The 20,720-nt window shown below is 39.4% G+C and overlaps 1 protein-coding gene and 1 non-coding gene across 13 annotated transcripts in view; one reads left to right on the top strand and one right to left on the bottom strand.

Annotated features, from left to right (window-relative positions):
• The window catches only part of ACYP2 (acylphosphatase 2), a 174,716-nt gene that overhangs the window by 41,960 nt on the left and 112,036 nt on the right, over positions 1-20,720 (bottom strand). The gene's annotated exons all lie outside the window — the stretch shown is intronic.
• Positions 14,544-14,677, top strand: LOC114230341 (small nucleolar RNA SNORA51). The gene has a single exon (XR_003616249.2). It is a non-coding gene; the product is annotated as a small nucleolar RNA SNORA51 (small nucleolar RNA).

Genomic DNA, 20,720 nt, shown 5'->3' with positions numbered 1-20,720 from the left:
TACACAAATTCTTCTAGAGCATAGAAAAGAGGAGAATAAAACACCCTCCAGCCCACTTTATGAAGCCAGCATAACTTTGATGAAAAGGGCATTAGTAGAAAGAAAAAATGCAGCCCAATTGCATTTATAAACGCAGATGCAAAAACCCTAAGCAAAATATTAGATAAATGAATACAGAAATATGTAGGAAAGAGAGCTAATATGTAATGATTAAGGTAAGTTTATTTCAAAAATGGAGGGTTAGTTTAACATTCAAAAACTCAGCCAGTAACTAATCTATAGTGACAGAAAACAGATCAGCAGTTGCCTGGAGCCTGTGGAGGGGTGGGTGGGAGGACGGGACTGCAGAGAGAATTGAAGAGGAGCATGAGGAAACTTCCAGAAGGGAGGGGTAAATATGCTCATTACCCTGATTTCAGTAATGGTTTCACAGGCATAAACATATGTGGAATGATCAATAATACTACAAATATGTGCAGCTTACCGTATGCTATTACACCTCATTAAAGTTGTTTTTAAAAATCAGTGTAGCCCTAGCTGGTTTGGCTCAGTGGATAGAGCATCAGCCTGCGGACTGAAGGGTCTCAGGTTCGATTCCAGTCAAGGGCACATGCCCGGGTTGCAGGCTCGATCCCCAGTAGGGGGCAAGCAGGAGGCAGCTGATCAATGATTCTCTCTCATCATTGATGTTTCTATCTTTCTATCCCTCTCCCTTCCTCTCTGAAATCAATAAAAATATCTTTTTAAAAAAATCAGTGTAATTTATCACATTTACAGAATAAAGGAAGAATCCACACGATTATCTCAGATTTAGACAAAAATCAACGTCCATTCATGATTTTTAAAAATAATTCTTAGCTAACTGTGAAGGCAATTTCTTTAAAATGATAAAGAATATCTTTTCTAAAACTCCTATAGCAAAATATCATAATTCAAGGTAAAATGTTGAAAACTTTCCATGTGAGGCTGGGAACAATCCAAAGATACCTTCCCAGTACCACTTCACCTCCTGCTCCATTATGCCCCTCTGTGACCTGGGTGACACTGACCATGACATCAGGTCTATGTTTCACTCAGCATATTAACACTATTCCTTCTGTCCAGTGTATGATTCAGAAAGGGCAGGGATAAGCCAGTCAATGCAATCCAACCCCCTGCTCCCAGTGATTGGGTCAAAGGCAACACAAGATTTAAATTGGTCCAGTCAAAGGAAGCCAAGAGTTTTGTATGGGAGAATAGCAGCTCTCCATTCCTATGGAGAGTACAGTACAAGGATGTCATGTTGGAAACTGTGGCAGCCATCTCTAATCAATGAGAGAGCCATGAAAGAAGACAGAGTGGAAACACGGCCATTTCTAATCAATGAGCAGAGCCATGGAAGAAAACAGAGGGAAAACAATCACAGAGAAATAGAGTGCAGTGAAGAATTACTCAGTTGTGTATGTGAAAAAAATATTCCCTTTATTTTTTGAGCCAGATCAGTTCTGATTCTCTGATATCTGCATCCCAAAGCCCCTTAACTAACTGGCTGCATAAAGTACCATAATTAGTAAAAAGCAGTGGGTAGAATAAGGGAGACATAAGTAAAAAGAATACATGTTCTAAAAGAAAATACAGATAGTAGAAAGTCAGAGACCAAAAATTTCCTAAAAGGACTGTTACGATTAAATGAAATAATTTATGTAAATCACTTCGCACAGAGCCAGAGGCACACCAAGCTGTCATCATTATCTGCAGATAGCAAGAGCAAATAGTGCAGCAGGCTGTGTGGAGTGCTCAGCGAGCCAGGAAACAGGCTTTTATAGCAAAAGCACTTAAGATTTGAAATTATATAACTCTCTTGAGCGGGCAGTCTTAGCGTTCAGGGACCAATGAGTGATAAAAGTTAGCTTTTACTGAAAACCTACATTTGCAACTTTATATACATCTGTTTTTCATAAGGATCCTGGGATAGAGGTATGATTTGCAACTGACAGAGCAGGAAACAAATTCAGAACCGGCTTAGCAGCATTTAAATGGTGACACCTGCATTTTGACCACAGGTCCCACCTCAGACCCTCGTTATTCTCCATCTCAGGCCAATTCTGTAATCACTTGAGAGAATTCACATAACAGAAAGTAACTGCATTTCCTGGGTGCATTCTATATTTTAGCATTTTTCCTTTCTTACATCTCAGACCCATCCTATATAATAAAAGGCTAATATGCAAATTGACTGAACAGCGGAACGACCAGTCACTATGACACACACTGACCACTAGGGGGCAGATGCTCAATGCAGGAGCTTCCCCCTGGTGGACTATTTTATGGTGGCTCGTGGCTGGCAAGTGCAGTGGTGGTGGCGGGAGTCTCTCCCGCCTCTGCGGCAGTGCTAAGGATGTCCGATTTCTGGCTTAACCTTTTGCACTCGGATGTCGAGTGTGACTCGACACGGTTAGCATCGGTAGCAGCTATTTTTATACTCTTTGAATGTATCAATAATTTGAAATATAAAAAAATCCAAGTAAGTTTGTATGAAAAGAAACCAATTTTTTATTCTACTGCCGTGCTTTGTAAAATCTGGGGTATTTAAAAAATTAAATCCCGAGTAGAATAAAGGAATCAAGAAAAAAGCAAGTGAGTGCAAAGGGTTAAGCCATCAGTCAGACATCCCCTGAGGGCTCCCAGACTGCAAGAGGGCATAGGCTGGGCTGAGGGACACCCCCCCCCCAGTGCACAATTTTTGTGCACTGGGCCTCTAGTTTCATAATAACAAAGCTATGTACTGGATAGAACTTGACAAATGCACAGATTAAGCAAGAGAAATATTTTTGGATAGAAACCACCCTATAGTATGTCAGTCATCTGGAGAACATCTTCCTACCACAAATGAAACTAATCTGGGTTCTTAAAAACATTTTTGGGAGATTTCTAATAGCACTTACAACTAGATCTAGGAAAGCATGAGCTTTAGAAAGAACAGATAATTGGATAGCCTTTAGAGCTATTATAAGATAAACATGGAGCAGATAAACACTACATGAAAGAAAAAATAAAATTGTTTTTTATTTTTTCTTCCACAGAATAGAGGACTAGACTAGCAAATGAAAACTATTTAAATGACTCTCCTAGGTACTGCTATATTGAAGGTTTATCTTTTTTTAATTATCTTTTTTTGATAGTTTTTATTTTATCAATTTCATAGAGAGAAAGGGAGAGGGAGAGAGAGGTAGAAACATCAACGATGAGAGAGACATCGATCTTCTGCCTCCTGCCCTGCCCCCCTTACTGGGGATTAAGCCTGCAACTCAGGCATGTGCCCTGACCAGGAATCGAACCACCCCAATCTCCTGATTCATGGGTCAACACTCAACTACTGAACCACACTGGCTGGGCAAAGGTTTATCTTTTAAGGATACATATCAAGAGCCTTTCAAATCATATATATTATCCAAAAGTTATTATAAAACAGAATAAACAAGTGATATGAATAATTAAATAACAATTCATATCTAATTATTTTCCCTAATAACATTCTAAATGGTTTAGTGACTCTACAATCAATGTATTACATAACATGCTGTGTTTCTAGAAAAGAAAAAAGAGAATAACAACTTAATCTGGGTCATAAGGTATATATGAAAGGATGTTATTGAATTTTATAATTATAGTATGAAAATTCACCTGCCATTCCACAGTCTTTGGATATCCAATGTCACTGTTACATGATGCCATCTCCCATAGAAGCAGTACTGCCATGGTGAAAAAATAATGCTAGCAAAACTAGTAAAATTAGCCTCTTGCCTGGAACTCTAACCCAGTTGGGTTCATGTGTAATGGCCTACCTGGCTCCGTGCCCTTTCTTCTCTTTCTCTCTGAGCCGAATCTGTTAAATTAACCCTGACTTATAGCTATGCATGTGATTCTGGGGCCAACTCCAGCCCTTAGCAGGGGAGATAACATAAGAAATGCTTTGTCAAGATATTCCTGCCTCTGCCCTCAATTTTACTACAGTCCACTATGACTGGGTTCCTTGCCTTGTATACATTTCCAATGGCTGGGTTTCTTACTTTCAGGTCTCAATCTCCTTGTTATGGGTCCTTAATACCTAATGGGGGACATTCTAACAATATCCAATACCCAATTCCTGTTGGAATTAATCCTTTTTTAAAATGATTACCTTGCTATTTGGGCCACTTCCTAAGTAACTTAGAACTTGGTCTATTTTAGGACCATATTTCACCAGTCCACACCATCTCCTCCCCCACACCACCAATTGATGAACTATGAATCTACTTTTCAGATTCATGAGAGGCAGTATGGCATACTGGTTAAGAGTGTGGTTTCTGCAATCAGGTTCTCCGGGTCTGAAAGGTAGCATAGCTATGTATGACCTTGAGGAACATTCTTAATCTCTGTATGCCTTGGTTTCTTTACCTCCAGAATAAAGACAAACACAGCACCTGCCTCACATATGAATAATCCTATATAATAAAGAGGTAATATGCAAATTGACCATCACTCCAAACACACAAGATGGCCACCCCCATGTGGACACAAGATGGCCACCACAAGATGGCCAGCAGGGGAGGGCAGTTGGGGGGAACCATGCCTGTATGGGAGGGCAGTTGGAGGCAACCAGGCTGGCAGGGGAGGGCAGTTAGGGGCAATTGGGCCAGCAGGGGAGGGCAGTCAGGGGCAATCAGGCCAGCAGGGGAGGGCAGTTAGGGGTGACCAGGCTGGAAGGGGAGGGCAGTTAGGGGCGATCGGGCCAGCAAGGGAGGGCAGTTAGGGGCAACCAGGCCGGCAAGGGAGGGAAGTTAGGGGTGACCAGCCAGCAGGGAAGGGCAGTTGGGGGCAACCAGGCCTTCAGGCGAGGACAGTTAGGGGCAACCAGGCCTGCAGGGGAGGGCATTTGGGGCAACTGGGCCAGCAGGGGAGGACAGTTAGGGGCAATCAGAATGGCAGGGGAGGGTAGTTAGGGATGACCAGGCCAACAGGGGAGGGCAGTTAGACGTCGATCAAGCTGGCAGGGGTGTAGTTAGGGGTGATCAGGCTGGCAGGCAGAAGTGGTTAGGGGTAATCAGGCAAGCAGGCAGGTGAGCAGTTGGGAGCCAGCAGTCCTGGATTGTGAGAGGGATGCCCGACTGCCCATTAGGGGTCCCAGATTGGAGAGGGTGCAGGGTGGGCTGAAGTACACCTCCTCCCCTGTGCATGAATTTCATGCACCAGGCCTCTAGTCTATAGATAATGCATAATAAATACCGTATCTGGTAAACAATGAACATTCCATAAATGTTAGCTGTCACTATTATTATGGTTCCATCTTCCCTTCTAGAGAATAATAGGCTACATTACTATCTTTAGACCTTGTGTAAAGTTCAAGATTTGCCTGATCCTGTATGTCTATGCATTTCTGATCTGCTTCCATCCTTATATGATAAGTCTTCCTTCCTAATTTCTAGTAAATGTGATCACTTTCCCAGAGGAAAGTAATAAGGGATTCGTTATTTTCATCTATCAAAGAGGAAGGAGCTATTTTTCAAGTTCTCTACATCTATGAGATGTTACTTTTATAGCCACTCTGTCATCATGGCTTATCTTGAAGAGTGGCTGGGATTTAGCCTTCTGAGCAGATGATTTGAAAGTTTTGCAAAATCTAGCCAAAAGAGTGGTAGTTTTGCATAATGGCCTACTTAATTTCTACAAGGCTGCTTAGATCCTGAAAATTTAAAGCTATAACCTGAGGTAGAATCTGAAAATAAGACATATATAGACTCAGATCCCCTTTTTACAGTTCCAAATACTTGTGGATTTTTTATAAAATATGAATAAGTATAAATGTTTATTAAATATGAATAAGAAAATGACATAGCATTCATTTATATGACTTGCTCTTATTTTAAGCAATATTGCCATTACTATTCATAGACATGAAAATACCTTGGGTTGATAAAGTCTTAAAATATCACCATTTATTTCTGAAAACTTGGGTGACATGTGTGACACCTTCAGAAGCAGGGGGCCAGAATTAGTGTGTATATTTTATAAGTCAAGTGAAAAAGATGACAGATAAAAAGTGAGTGATTTCCTCCAAACTCATGCAAGGAAAGGCTGAACAAGAACCCCCGTCCCTAAACACCTAATACTTAGCTAAACTGCCTTTGGAAAAAGAAAAACGTGTTCTTCATTCTTTGAGAAAAGATACTCAAAACACACATAGATATTAAGGCTGGATTTAAAACTGAATATATCCCTAAAGGTCTAATTTGGAACCCAAAGCAGTCAACTTCCAAATTCAACTCACATTCAACATTTGTACCTAACGGCTTGCAGACGGACCTTCAGGAAATATGTATCTTCACAAAATAACAACCTCTTACCCAATTTCATAGACTCAGGCGGCTTTTCATTATTCCAGCCAAAGGTATTAATAAAAATTCTAAATCGGTTTAGAAAAACGGTATCACATTTCTTCAAGCATCGAAATAAGTGTGCCACTAAGAGTTAGCCTGGGTAGTAGGAATGCTGAATAACTTTCAATGTCATTCCTGCAACTCTAACTCAGGAGTAATTTTTACACTGTGCTTCTATAGTTTCATAAGTGTTGATTCACTATAAGGGGCGGGGGGGGGGGGGGGAGGGGCGAGGGCTTTAAGGAGGGGTGTAGCTGCTGCCAAATCTAAACCTGGGTAAGAAAACCAATTCGTAAAAGACTCTGTGTTCCACTCCCGGGGCTGAACTCTGTCACCTCTTCTAGTATTTACTTCTCGGTTTCACTTAGGGATTGATTACTCAAACTCATCTTGTGACCCACGGCCTATGAATTACCCTGCTGTTGCTTTACAGGAGTAGGTCACGGAAAGAACACTCACAGCTGTTTAAAATTAACACTTCTTTCTTATCAGAAATGGCTCCTCTCTTTTCCTGACATCAATACATGATTGAAGGTTCTGTACTGTAAACTCTCTGTCCCTCCTGACTCTGCCCTTGCTTGCTGCCCACAGCCAGTAATCACAAGGAATTGTCTGTCGGGAGAAGCGGTAGCTTCACAAATGCACATAAAAATTCCAGACGCTCATCATCTTTAAAAGATGGGCCCAGACTGATCTGGGAGAATCCATTTCTACTCACTTGGGTATTGAAATATTTTTTGTTTTGAATTTTGAATGTGGGATTGTCTACCATCTCCCGAAGCATCCAGTGCATCATGTGAATGCACGGTAACAGTGAGTACTTGGGCCGCACTGGTGCCACTCCGGGATTTCTGCAGTAAATACAAATAATTGAGACCCGCCTGTTTATACAAGACTTCATTTTCTCACCAAATTCCCCATATTTTCTCTGAATATTTATACTAAGTAGGCACCAAAGTAGCAACTCTGCTGGAGTAAAACATTAGTTAGATTCAGTAGAGAATTCACTTCAACACCAGCCTACCCCCCAACTCCCTGGATTTTCTGCAGTGAATTTTTGTTGTTTTTAATCCTCACCCCAGGATATTTTTCCATTGACTTTTAGAGAGAATGGAAGGGGGGGGGGGGAGAGAGAGAGAGAGAGAGAGAGAGAGAGAGAGAGAGAGAGAGAGAGAGAAAGAGAGAGAGAAAGAGAAACATTGATGTGATGTGAGAGAGACACAGTGATCAGTTGCCTCCCTCATGTGCCCCGACTAGGGCGGGGATTGAGCCTGCAACCGAGGTACTGGACTCAAACCCAGGATCCTTCAGTCTGCAGTCCTATGCTCTGTCCACTGAGCCAAACCTGCTAGGGCTGCAGTGAGTTTTTAACCTTAGGTTAGCTTCCTTATAGCTCTTGGCATCTTCTGGAATGTCTCCCCTCCCAGTTATATATTTAGAAAATAAATGCTTATTTTATTACTTGTCTAAGAAAGAAAGAAAGAAAAAATTCTTAAGGCATTCAAGAGCCAAATATGATTACCACTAATTGGGAATAACCTTTGATATTGGGTCCTTATTAGTAGTATGAATAATAGATTATCCACTTATTTCCTTTAGAAACTGTCAGAGATAAAGATCACCAGCAATTTAACTTTTGGATACAAGAGATGAAGTTAAAAATGAGGCCCGAAGATTTAGTGTCCCGCAACACGAACACAAGTGAGCGATAGAGTAGAACCTCCTGGTGAAAACGATGCCGCTGAAACCCGAAAAGAACTCATAAGTAACCTGGGTCGTGACAAAACTGTAAAGAAGATGCTAGTCCTGTCACTCCTCATCTATGAAAAGAAAAAAAAAAGTGTTATTACAGATGTCTGTTTATAACCAACCTTTGAAAATACCCTTAATGTTTTTCTTTTCTGTGTGATTTCAACAGTCACAAATATGGTGGATTCTTTTTAAGTCATCCTATTTAATCCTGAAAAAGACATGCCAGAGCCACTCACAATCACCAGCTTCTTTTCTGCTCCAATCCCTCCGCCCAGCACTTCTCCTGGCTCACGCCTGCTCGAGACACACCGCTGTGCTGTCCACAGCTGGACGGGGAACTGCTGGAGGGCACGCACCGTATCCTGTCATGGTGCCGCTCCCTAGTCACTCACACGGTGCCTAGCACACTGTCAGCATTCCAACATCACCTGAAAGGAGTGGAATGGACATTCGCAGGGCCAGTTGAAGGGCCCTGTCACTGCTGTGCCCCCCGCTGGTAGTCCCTTCCCTGGCCATTTTTCAACCACTTAGGATGTGAGGACTATCCACTTCACCCACACTGCAGGAAGGAATTTTAAGAGCAAACTTCCTTTTCCTCCTCCATCCCACCCACTCTTTTGCCCCACAAACATAATCACTAATGTCTGTAGCTACTACTGTACCATACAAAGTACTTTCACAGATGTTTTTATCCGACCCTCACAACAACCTTTTGAGTTAGGTAAGGGAGACATAATATCCATTTCCTAGTAACACACAAGAAATGAGGTATTTAGGAAGGTTAAAGAATGTGGTCAAGGTCACACAAAGATAAAATAAATGTTCTTTTTGCACTCTTAGTATTAAGACCAGGCTAACAATAACAGAATCTTAATACCCATGTTCCCATGTGGAATCTGGAGCTAACCCACGTCCAAATTCATCTCACACTCAGGCTCTACTGTGTCTTTCTCCCACTCTCTTTTTTTTTATTGCTTACATGTTTGAAACATGCCCAATGCAAATGCTTTGTTAATAAAGAAAATAATGTTTGTTAAATAAAAAACAGCACCACTAAAATCATGAAATGTAAGAAAACATGAGCTCCACAAAACCCCATTTGTTTTGTTTTAATATATCTTATTGATTTTTTACAGAGAGGAAGGGAGAGGGATAGAGAGTCAGAAACATCGATGAGAGAGAAACATCGATCAGCTGCCTCCTGCACACCCCCTACTGGGGATGTGCCCGCAACCAAGGTACATGCCCTTGACCGGAATCAAACCTGGGACCCTTCAGTCCGCAGGCTGACGCTCTATCCACTGAACCAAACCAGTTAGGGCTGGTAAAGTTTTATTTAAAGGAATGAACGTCTGTCAAATTACTAGGAAAATTGCCTCCTAAATTAAAGATCAACCAATTAAAATTTTATTAGAACTGAGTGAGAACTAAAGTTCTTTTAGTCATCTGGTTTTCAGCTTTCTCCCTTTAAAATTCGTTCTCACAGGCCCTGGCCAGGTGGCTCGGTTGGTTGGAGCGTCGTCTTGTACACCAGAAGGTTGCGGGTTTGATTCCCAGTCAGGGCACAAAGCTAGGTTTCTTGTCCGATCCAGATTGGGGCACATACCAGAGATGTTTCTCTCTCACATCAATGTCTTAATCTCCCCGCCCTCCCTCAACATATCCTCAGGTGAGGATTAAAAATAATAATAATAATTCTGACAGGAAGTAAAATCATGCAAGACAGGTCAGTAGTCTGGGCTTAGCCAGAAGCAGAAGTGGCTCTGCAATCATTTCTAGCCCGGTGTGGTAGAAGCAAGTTCTTCAGACTATTTAAATTTATACCACCATCTAAATTCTAGGCTCATAAACAAACCAAGCTCGCAAACTCCTGAAATTCTCTCGGAATAGCTAACAGGAAAAGTGGTTTGGAAAAAGTCCAGAAAAGCTCACACCCAGATTCATTCCACAATTTTTGTAAATTACATTTTTGTAAAGAGGTAGGCAGTAAGTAAAATCCTAAAGATAGGCTTTTTTTAGTTATGTGAAATATTTTATTTCTGATCTAAGAAGAAAAGAGTAGTTTTTGCTTATATCAGATGTTTTCAGTTCTCACCACTGAAAGTTAGTTGATCAAACTTGGTGTTGAAAATTCAATGAAATTCTACTTAAAACATTAAAATTGGACTGTCAGATTAATGGGACAGATTCCAACTTTTGTTGTTTTTCCCAAGAGAATCCCACTATGTTTGCTGTTACTGAGATAGAGACAGGAAGGCACACGTGGAACTCCAGTGTGGGGGGGTTCAGATGTGACTCCCAAGGTTGTGGTGCCTGGGCTATGAAGGCTCCCCAGGAAAAGGGAAGCTATTCCGCAAAACAGAAGAATTTGGGGAGGGACAGTCAACAGACAAGGCTGAGAGGGCAAGAATGGTGAAAACCTTGTGTTTTGCAGGGGGGTCCTTACAAAAATTCAAAATGCTTGGTTAAGTGTGTGCTGGAGAAACCAGGAAGGGCGGAGCTTTACAGCAGATTGACATGGTAAATCAAGGTGGCCTCCAGAGACTCAGGGTGTGGGGAAGGGTGGGCAGGCCTAAGATTTAGAAATAGTGGGAAGAGCTTCAAATTTTCATGGGATAAGGGGCTGAACAATAAAAAAGTATCCAACAATGAACACTAAAATTGTAACTAGTTGGGTCTAATTGCATTATTTCTACATGGAGTTAAATAAATTCACATTAATGAGACTCTGAAAGGAAAGATCTTATTGTAACTGAGAAGATTCTGGAGAGATGAGGCAGTAATGAAGATGAAAATTCTAATATTCCAATTAGTAAATAAAAGAGGTAACTCAGACTTCAGATATTCATTTATAATTATATAGGAAATCATTTCAAGTATGTTTTACGTGTTTCAATTCAGACTGTCTCTTTACTCAACCTGCTATGTCAAACCACCAAAAATAATTGATCTCATTATTAAAATAGAAAATAACAAAACTTAGCTATTTTATGAAATTTTAGGTTGAATAAACATCTGTCATTTAAAAAATTAAGTGTATCTAGGAAAAGCTGTAACATATCTATTATTTAAAAGAAACTTTGTAGAATGTATTAAGATTGATTTAAAAAGGAAAATAAAACATTAAGCCAGTGTAAGTGCTTTGAAGTTTAAGTATTTTCAGCAAATTAAAAATTCTAGGTTGAAAAATAATAGACAACAAAAGTGCTTTAGTCCAAGAGCACCAGTCTGTTTTCAATCATTTTATAAATTATTCAGTGCAAGCTTAGAGAAATGATTTTAATTAAGAAAGATTACACTTTGGTATTAATATGATAAAATATTCTGACATAATATTTAAAATCTATGTGGTGATAACAGAAACAAAGAATTCCTTGGCAATATAAAAAAATAAGTTCAACAGAAAATTTGATTTCTGGTGTTCCATTGTTCTATAACACAGGGCTTCAATTATAACAATATCAAATATCTATTTTAAATGCTTCCTAGGACCAATGGCTTTGGTAAAAATCCTATGAACTACTAGGTAGGAGGTATAGCATTCTATGTACAATTGGGTGTTTGATCTATAACTGTTCCCTTTTGTGTAAAAGGCAATCCATCCATGTGATTATCCAAAGAGCATTCTCAACCTATGAGCCTTAGCCAGAGGAATCTACAAATTTTCCAAATGATTCCTGCATCTCTCAAAATAAATAATACTTTAGGCAATGCAAAGATTAAGTAAGACAATTTTTCCACAATCCAAAGTGTGCTTCTGCTAAAAAACTAACATGGCCACACCAATACTACTACTACTACACCAAATTTATTCATTCATTCATTCTTTCTTTCTTTCATTCATTTATTCACCCACAATGAATACCTACTATGTGCCAAGCACTATGACTGGCAGTGGGTAAAGCTTACAAACAGCCCCTTATCAAATATAAATATATTATGCCCCTGTTTAAAATCCTGATGGATACAAATTAGCTAAAAATAAATTAGAAAAAAAGGAATAAAGCAGAATTCCTGGTATCATGGGTTTGCTCGGTTTGAATTTTCAAGCACTGATTATGTCCTACCCTTCTGGTCCATTAGAGATGGAAGTATTAAAGTTGTAGAAGAAAGAGTACTGTAACGCAATACATAGAGAAATGGTAGGTGTCGTTTCATTATTTAAAACACAAAAAGAGTAGGGGGGAAACTGGTGAGATGAATTAAATTTATTCTTTGGTAAATAAATCACTTCTAATATTTAGAAATTAAATATAACCAATTCATTATACATGAAACTTTGAACATCTTAGTTCTCAAAGTAAAAAGTAAAAATTATGAACTCAAACACAAAACCAACAACACTGCCCATAGACAGATCTAGATAGAGAAGACACCAAAGCTGGGCTTCGTGGTCTTTTCAGCCCCGCGAAGCAGGTCCGGCTCATCACAGCCTCGGCGGAGCCAGGACCAACAGCTGTTGGGCTTCTCTCTTACAGCCCGGGGCCTACCTAAATTCCTTATAACACGCGTGTCATAACAGGCCCTGGACATCAGACTTAAGTATCACTGCAATGCTATACATTAATGGTGCATCTAGAATTGAGAAACTATTTACAAATTTATTTAATTAGACAAAATTTGGATATAGAGACCCAAATCTTATTGGAAACTGTTGCATTCTCTCTCTATAGAAGTATTTCTCAAACTACTAAGATCTATGGATATATTATTAAAGGTCTTCAAATTCTTGATGATTTAAAAAAATTTTTTTTTAATTTTTAGGATAATCTTCTAAAAAAAAAATTTTAACAACAGTGTGTATCTTTTGCATGACCCAAGCAACTGCATAGTGGAACAATGGTTTTATGCAGTAGCGTGTGGTCCAGCTGAGTCTATGCCAGTTGGCATCAGGGAAGGCTGTGTGACTGGAAGGCCCTGTGGTTCAAACAAGGAGAGTGGTGGGAGGGCCCAGAATCATCTCTGCGCCAACTCCTATCAACTTATTAGAAATACATATGGTCATAAAATGCAAAGGAGAGGCTTTTTATACCCGATTGTAGTAATAATTGCATCCGACACCTAAGTTATTGAAAGGCTAACTTTAATTCAATTAAGCTAACTTTATCTTCAAGTGATGAAGCTTTACAGAGTTGCCAAGTGATACATCTTCAATGCACTCTTTCGAAACTACTCACTGAAAGAGTCTGATCAAAGATGAGGCTTGATTAGCCTAACTTCCCATTAGAGACTTAAAGGGGTTAATATTGTTTGAATACCATCCTTATGCAAACAGGCATTTGTTGAGTAAGTATTTTCAAAATCCCAATACAGCAACAGGTGAACCACGGAATGAGACTTGTGGTAACATCTTTCTACTGTAATTCCCCAAATCAACAGCTATTTCAGCCAAGCAGCATTACCCATCCCATTAAGTCCATGTGGATCTGAATTGTAATGTTCATTTGAATTATAATGGTTTTGTAGTCCTATTTACATTTCATTTGTAAATTTGTTTTGATTTCAGTATGAGTTATAAGCATAAAGTAGTATATGTAATTTTATGTTTGTGCATATTAAATAGCATAATAAGCAATGTTGATAAAGTAAGCTATTTAAGTAACATTATAATAACAACTAGAGGCCCGATGCATGAAATTCATGCAAGAGTAGGCCTTCCTTCCCTCAGCTGCTGGCACCAGCTTCCCTCTGGCACCTGGGACCTGGGCTTCCCTCGCAACCCCAACTTTATCCGGAAGGTCATCCGGAAGGACGTCCAGTCTAATTAGCATATTACACTTTTATTATTATAGAAGATTTAAGTCAACCGTAGAAGTCCACAAGGATTTTCTTTTTCTTCAAGAGATTGGGTTACATCCCTCAATTTGAGGAGCTCTGCTTTATGAATACATCAGTTTTATCTAGGATTTCAGAGAAAAAGAAGTGTATTAACATGGTTCTCTGTTGGCAGCTTAAATTTTACTTCTCGATTTGAAAGGAAGTTTGTGTCCTTGCTTCTGCTTTATTCCCCAACTTCAAAGCTCAAATTGGAAGGCCATCTGGAGTTGGCCCAAAATGGTAAGACACAATCAGGAAAAGGAACCCCTTTTGTAACAGTCACTATGTTGAATTTTAATTGCTTTCAATTTTTGTCTAAACTGTCAGTTTCTGTAGGAACAGGGCAACATCAAAGCCTGGGAGGCTTAATAAATGTTTGACAAATGAAGAAATGGACTGTTCCAAGTCATTTTCTCAATTCATCTGGTTCAAAGAAAATGCATCAGAACAATTTTTTAATATAGGTATTTTAACTATAAGAAATACTCTTAGGAGAAGTATATTTGAAACTTGTATAATTTTGTTAACCAGTGTCACCCCAATAAGTTCAATTTAAAAAAACACAAAGAAATGTATTTGGGCCTCCTGATGCTTACCACAGGCTATGTTCTTACACTGATTGTACAGAAATAGGTATAGCAGAGTAAACCTACCTCATATACACTTCAGCTCAGGCCCTTTGCCTGGTCTGTATTGTGAATGGGGAGATACTGAGAAAACATGTTATTTGCAGATTTTTAAAAATTTCCTACAACTTTTGTGATATTATACTATGTTAGTACAGTTTTGGTAATATTATATTTAAAATCTTTTTCCTTGAAATATTAATTTTTATTGCATGTAATATTATATATAAAATGTTTTCTTAAAATATTAATGTTTATTGCATGTAACTTTATTATATTTAAAATCACTTTCTTAAGATTAATGTTTATTGTATATAACATTTAAAATCATTTTTCTTGAAATATTAATGTTTATTGCATGTAAAAATAAAATACATATGGAAAAATGAAAAAAAAATAATGTATTTGATGTTGACTGATCAAATAGTCACAGCTGATTAGTAATTATCAATATCCTTGGAGACCAGCCTCTGTAGGAGGCTAAATGATAAACAATTCTAAAATGACATGAGAAGTATATTCAAATTTACCAAAGAAGATAAACATGAGCAACTTTTATCTCCTGTCCACAAAATATCATCTATATGTATAAAGAGGTAATATGCAAATTAGACCGGGACGCTGTAATGGTTGCAACCAGCTCAGGAGGAGGAGCCAGGCGTGGGCCCGGAGCCTGAGAGAACAACACATGGGGGGCCGGAGCGGAGACACAAACCCACAGGGGGGCCCGGCTCCCAGCAGCCCTGCAGCTGCGGCACTGGGCTGCTGGAGGCCAGAGCGGAGACACAAACCCACAGGGGGGCCCGGCCCCCAGCAGCCCTGCAGCTGCGGCACTGGGCTGCTGGAGGCCAGAGCGGAGACATAAACCTGGCCACCAGCAGCCTCGAGGCCGAAGCGCTGGACTGCTGGGGGCTGGAGCGGAGACACAAACCCGCAGGGGGGCCCGGCCCCAGGAGCTCCGAGGCCACGGCACACCAGCAGTCCTGCCTCTGCTCAGGAGCTGCAGAGGAAACACCTTTTCTGAGCGCTCATTGGCTAAGCTTGCGGTACACCACTTGCTTGGGTGATAAGAATCCAAGAAGGTGATCTAGGGTTTTTCCACCTCACTCCTGGAGGAAAAAAACAAAGATCCGCTGCTGGAGGGGCTAAGAAATGTCATATCCTGCCCTAGCCCGTTTGGCTCAGTGGATAGAGCCTCGGCCTGACCGCAGGGTCCGGGTTCGATTCTGATCAAAGGCATGTACCTAGGTTGCAGGCTCCTCCCTGGCTGGGGCCCAGGTCAGGGCTCATGCAGGAGGCAACCATTCAAAGTGTGCCTCTCACATTAATGTTTCTCTCTATCTTTCCCTCTCTCTTCCACACTCTCTAAAAATCAATGGAAAAATATCCTCAGGTGAGGATGAAAAAGAAAAAATAAATGTCATATCCTATGAAAGACACATCTTGAAAATACCTAAAGAAAGTTGTCATTTTTTTCGTGGCAAAGGGACTGGAGTCCGTGTTGATGAAAACACCTTGGTGGCTGCGACAGCCGGCAGTGGCAGCAGCAGCGGGGTGATGAGGGTGGCGCCTTCCCCTGAGCCATCAGTAGGACATCTCCTGAAGGTTCCTGGACTGTGAGAGGGGGCAGGCTGGGCTGATGAGCGGTGAATGAACAGTCATGCCCCCCTCCCAGTGCATGAATTTCATGCACCAGGCCTCTAGTTAACTATAAAATAATGAATGTATCAACCCAAAATAAGAGTCAAAAAGCAATATAGGCCCTAGCTGGTTTGGCTCAGTGGATAGAGTGTCAGCCTGAGGACTGAAGGATCCCAGGTTCAATTCCAGTCAAGGGAATGTACCTCGGGTACAGGCTCTATACTCTGGTGGGGGTGCATGTGGGAGGCAATCAATTGATATGTCTCGTTCACAATGATATTTCTTTCTTTCTTTGTCTCTTCCCCTCCCTTCCACTCTCTCTAAAAATCAATGGAAAAATATTCTCGAGTGGGGATTAACAAACAAAAAAATCAATATGGAATTAAAACGCTGCATATTTAAAGGCAGCATTAAAATGCATTATTTAAATATATTTTTTAAATCTACTAGCTCACAAAAACAAAAAGATTGCCTACCTCCCCCAAATACCATATTCTAAGAAAACAATTTTTTTTTTTTAATTTCTGGGTGGTACTAACCAAGAAGCCAGGAAACATTCCTAGCTTCATTCTTAAGAACTGATGAAATACATCTGCAAAAATAAACAGCCTGAAAAAGCTGAGCTTGCCAAAAAAAATAAAAAGTGTTTGTCATTTCCTCAATACTTTTCTTTAATAAAGGAGAAATCAAATAAAAGCTAATAAACTTTATATTAGGGATTGCCTCAGTGAACATATATGACCCTCCCCCACTACACACACACACAGTCACACGATAGGGTGTCGGCACACAATCTGACAAATGATTAATCCTATAAAGTTTGATTTATGATACAGAATATTGCTTAATACTATTTGCAAGTAATAGTTTTCCTTCTTACTTTTTTCTATGACTTGGACCTATTCAGAGCCCTGGAACATTTTCTCCCTTTCTTCCAAGTCTAAACATAAATTCTTATCAGCAGGCTGTCTAATGAGTTAAATCAATCACTGAGCCACTATTTCAATTGGTGCTCCTGCAGCAAAGAGGCTTTGGAGCTAAGAAAATCATTTCTGTTGTGTCCTGCTATTCTGGACAAAAACTCATTTCCTGCTCAACCCAAGGGGTCACATGATGATGTCAAGCTAATGGAAAGTCCCGTAGAGATCAAGATCCCACAACTAAAGACACACAAATACACACATATGCGCAGCACACACATACAGACTAAACACCATTCTAGGATTTAAAAAATAAATTGTAATAACCTTTGGAAAGGAAATATAGATGAAGACTGTCACAGAAATTTAAAATAAGACATCCAAGATTAGGGGCAGTACGTTTTGAACATCAGGATCAGAACTGAGAGGGAGAGAAGAGAGGAGAAAGAAGAGAGGGAGGAGAGAGAAAAGGAGAGTGAGATAGCTACTTTAGAACTGTAGGGAGAAAGAAAACTAAAAGATTTCTTTTTAACTTGGAGACCAAAAAAAAAAAAAAGAAGACTTATAGGATGAGGGCAACTAGAAGACATCCAAGCTTGACATCTCCTTGAACTGGAAACTTACACAAAACAAATGAGGAACATAACCCACAAGATACATTTTATGGATCTGTGTGAGGTCCTGGAACATTCTGTGTTATAACAATTTTAGGATTTTAGAAATTCCACAGGAGAGCAAGTTGATGAGCCTTCTCTCTTTAATCCACATTTTGGCCACTATTCTAATTATGTGTTCAAGATTGCCTAATATAAAATGCACACGAAGAACTTGAAAGCTAAGTTTCAAAGAACAAACTAAAACAATACCATTATAGGACATTGACCCCCCAAAAAAAATAATTAGAGAAAAAAATCCAAACTGACAAGAGGTATGGTTTATATATTTCATGTCCTACTTTGGAGTACTACAGTATAAATGAACATTTTCATTACTGCAGAGTTCTATTAAACAATAAAGCCAGGCTACCAAAAACCTAGCAACCATTATCTTTTTAAAAAATATATTTTTCTTGATTTCAGAGAGGAAGGAAGAGGGAGAGAGGGATAGAAGCATCAATGATGAGAGAGAATCATTGATCGGCTGCCTCCTGCACACCCCCTACTGGGGTGTGCCTTGACTGGGAATCAAACCATGACCTCCTGGTTCATAGGTCAATGCTCAACCACTGAGCCATGCCAGGTAGGCTAGCAACCATTATCTTTCATTTATGTTCATGCCTACATTGATATAAATGTATGCAAGATGCCAGTGATGATTAATTTTATATGCCAACTTGTTTAGACTATAGATAGAGCTCAGTTGTTTGGTCAAATACTAGTCTAGATGTTGCTGTAAAGGTATTTTAAAGATGTGATCAACATTTATAATCAGTAGACTTTAAGTCAACAGATTGTCATCTATATGTGGGTGAACCTCATCCAATCAATTGAAGATCTTAACGGCAAAGACTGAAGTTTTCAAGACAAGAAGGAATTCTGCCTTCTGACTACAACTTAGAAATTCTGCCTGAGTTTTCAGCCTTCAGACCCAAGACTGCAATATCAACTCCCACCTGAATTTCCAGCCTGACCTACAGATTTCGAACTTGCCAGCTCCCACAGTAATAAATCAATCTCTCTACCTCTATCTCTACCTAAATGTAGTATGTGTTTGTATGTTTGTGTATAATAATTTATATAAATTTAAATGTATACACATATAAGTAAGAATATATTATGTATACATACTACTGGTACTACTTCTTGGGAGAATCCTGATTAATTCAATGCCCAAAACCATAAAAAATAAATGTATTGTTTTCATCCTAATTATTCAAATTTTTTAACTTGAGGGAAGCATTGGCTATCAAATTTACATGGTTTTCAAATCGCTTAAGAAATCTGCATTAATACACAGAGTGCCTTTGAATGTGCCCTCTATAGTTTACAGCTTTCATTACACATATTTAGAGTTTAAAACAGATTGCACCCCCCTACAGGGGAACATTTAATTTGCATTTCTAAATTACATTTTGGAGCAAGTAAGTGAATTTTATTTACTCTGTAAGTATGGAAAAGGTCACAAAGAGGATTTCATTAACTGAAGTGAAATAAGTGGTACACCTGTTTCAGGAAACAAAAAAGAGACAGTGATACCAGCAAGAATTTATATAATGCTAACAGGCACCTGGTATAAATAACAGATGCCATCTGTGAAAACTTTAAGACTCTTAGGCCTGTCAAAGCATAAAGGATAAATTATCTTGTTTTCAAAGTGCCTTTTAGTATATTAGTTTTTAATCAAACACAATAGAGATATCACTAATTGTACCTTGAGCAAAGTGACAGGCAACCTAATTAAATGAAACATATAACAACATGTTTTGGGTGGAAACATTTTAGAAACAGCATAGGACTTGTAAAAACAACTTTTTTGTTATTGTTCATACTCACCTGAGGATATTTTTCCACTGAGTTTTAGAGAGAGTGGAATGGAAGGGGAGAGACAGACAGAGAAACATTGATATGAGATATACACATCATTGGTTGCTTCCCTCAAGTGCCCCAACCAGGGCCGGGGATTGAGCCTGCAACAGAGGTACATGCACTTGACCAGAATCGAACCCTGGACCCTTCAGTCCCCGGGACGATGCTCTATCCACTGAGAAAACTGGCTAGGTCAAAAAAAAATGTTTTTAGTTGAACAGGAAAACAATTCAACGTCATTTTTTTAGGCACAGCCAACAAATAACTGATATAAATTGCAATTCATGGCATGTGCCTCTAACTCACAGCATCATCCATTATAAATATTTAAGAAAACTATCTTCAAGTAAACAAATTACAATGACATTTTGAGCTCAAGGTCCCAAACTTAAAACCCAAATACCTTCGAGGAGAGGGGAGTTAACAAAAATGTGGGAAGTACCCAGGTATAAGGGAGAGGAGGGGTGAGCATGCCCCATCAGAAGATAAGTTGACATTAAAACAACACAATAACTACTTTATTTCATCCCAACAAAATATATCAGTCCCAGGTTGAATTCAACAAACAGCTGCCAGTTTGTGATCCTTGAACTAGACAACAGACATAAATTAGAAAAGTAAATACATGAATTAGTAAAAGAGAATATAACCATAAATATCTAGAAAACATATATACTCTAAAAAGGGGTTTGTGTTTGATAAGTACATTACTCATAATTATTGGTATATATTTAAGCCTAAAGCAAAGCCTGTATCACATGAAAAGTGCAAAATTAGCTGCAGATGAGTATCCCTGACCTAATTATGTGAGACACACTGGTAAATCTGTACAGATTCAAGTCTCTAGGGAGAGAGTTAAACTCTGAGGAGTGAAGGAGAATTTCAGGAAAAGGGATTTAGTAAAGGAATAAAGTTATTTGGAAGAGATCACTTAAAAGGAGATACCTGATGAGATAAAATCCAAGTCACTACAGGAGATAGTGAGATGGGTCCTCACTCTCTCCAGAGCCCTGTGTGGAGAGGAAAACATCCCACAGCAACAAT

Source organism: Eptesicus fuscus, chromosome 16, assembly GCF_027574615.1.
Source record: "Eptesicus fuscus isolate TK198812 chromosome 16, DD_ASM_mEF_20220401, whole genome shotgun sequence".
In the NCBI taxonomy this organism is placed as follows: Eukaryota; Metazoa; Chordata; class Mammalia; order Chiroptera; family Vespertilionidae; genus Eptesicus; species Eptesicus fuscus.
The sequence above is the reverse complement of the archived record's forward strand: the minus strand, read 5'-3'. Positions and strand labels throughout refer to the sequence as shown.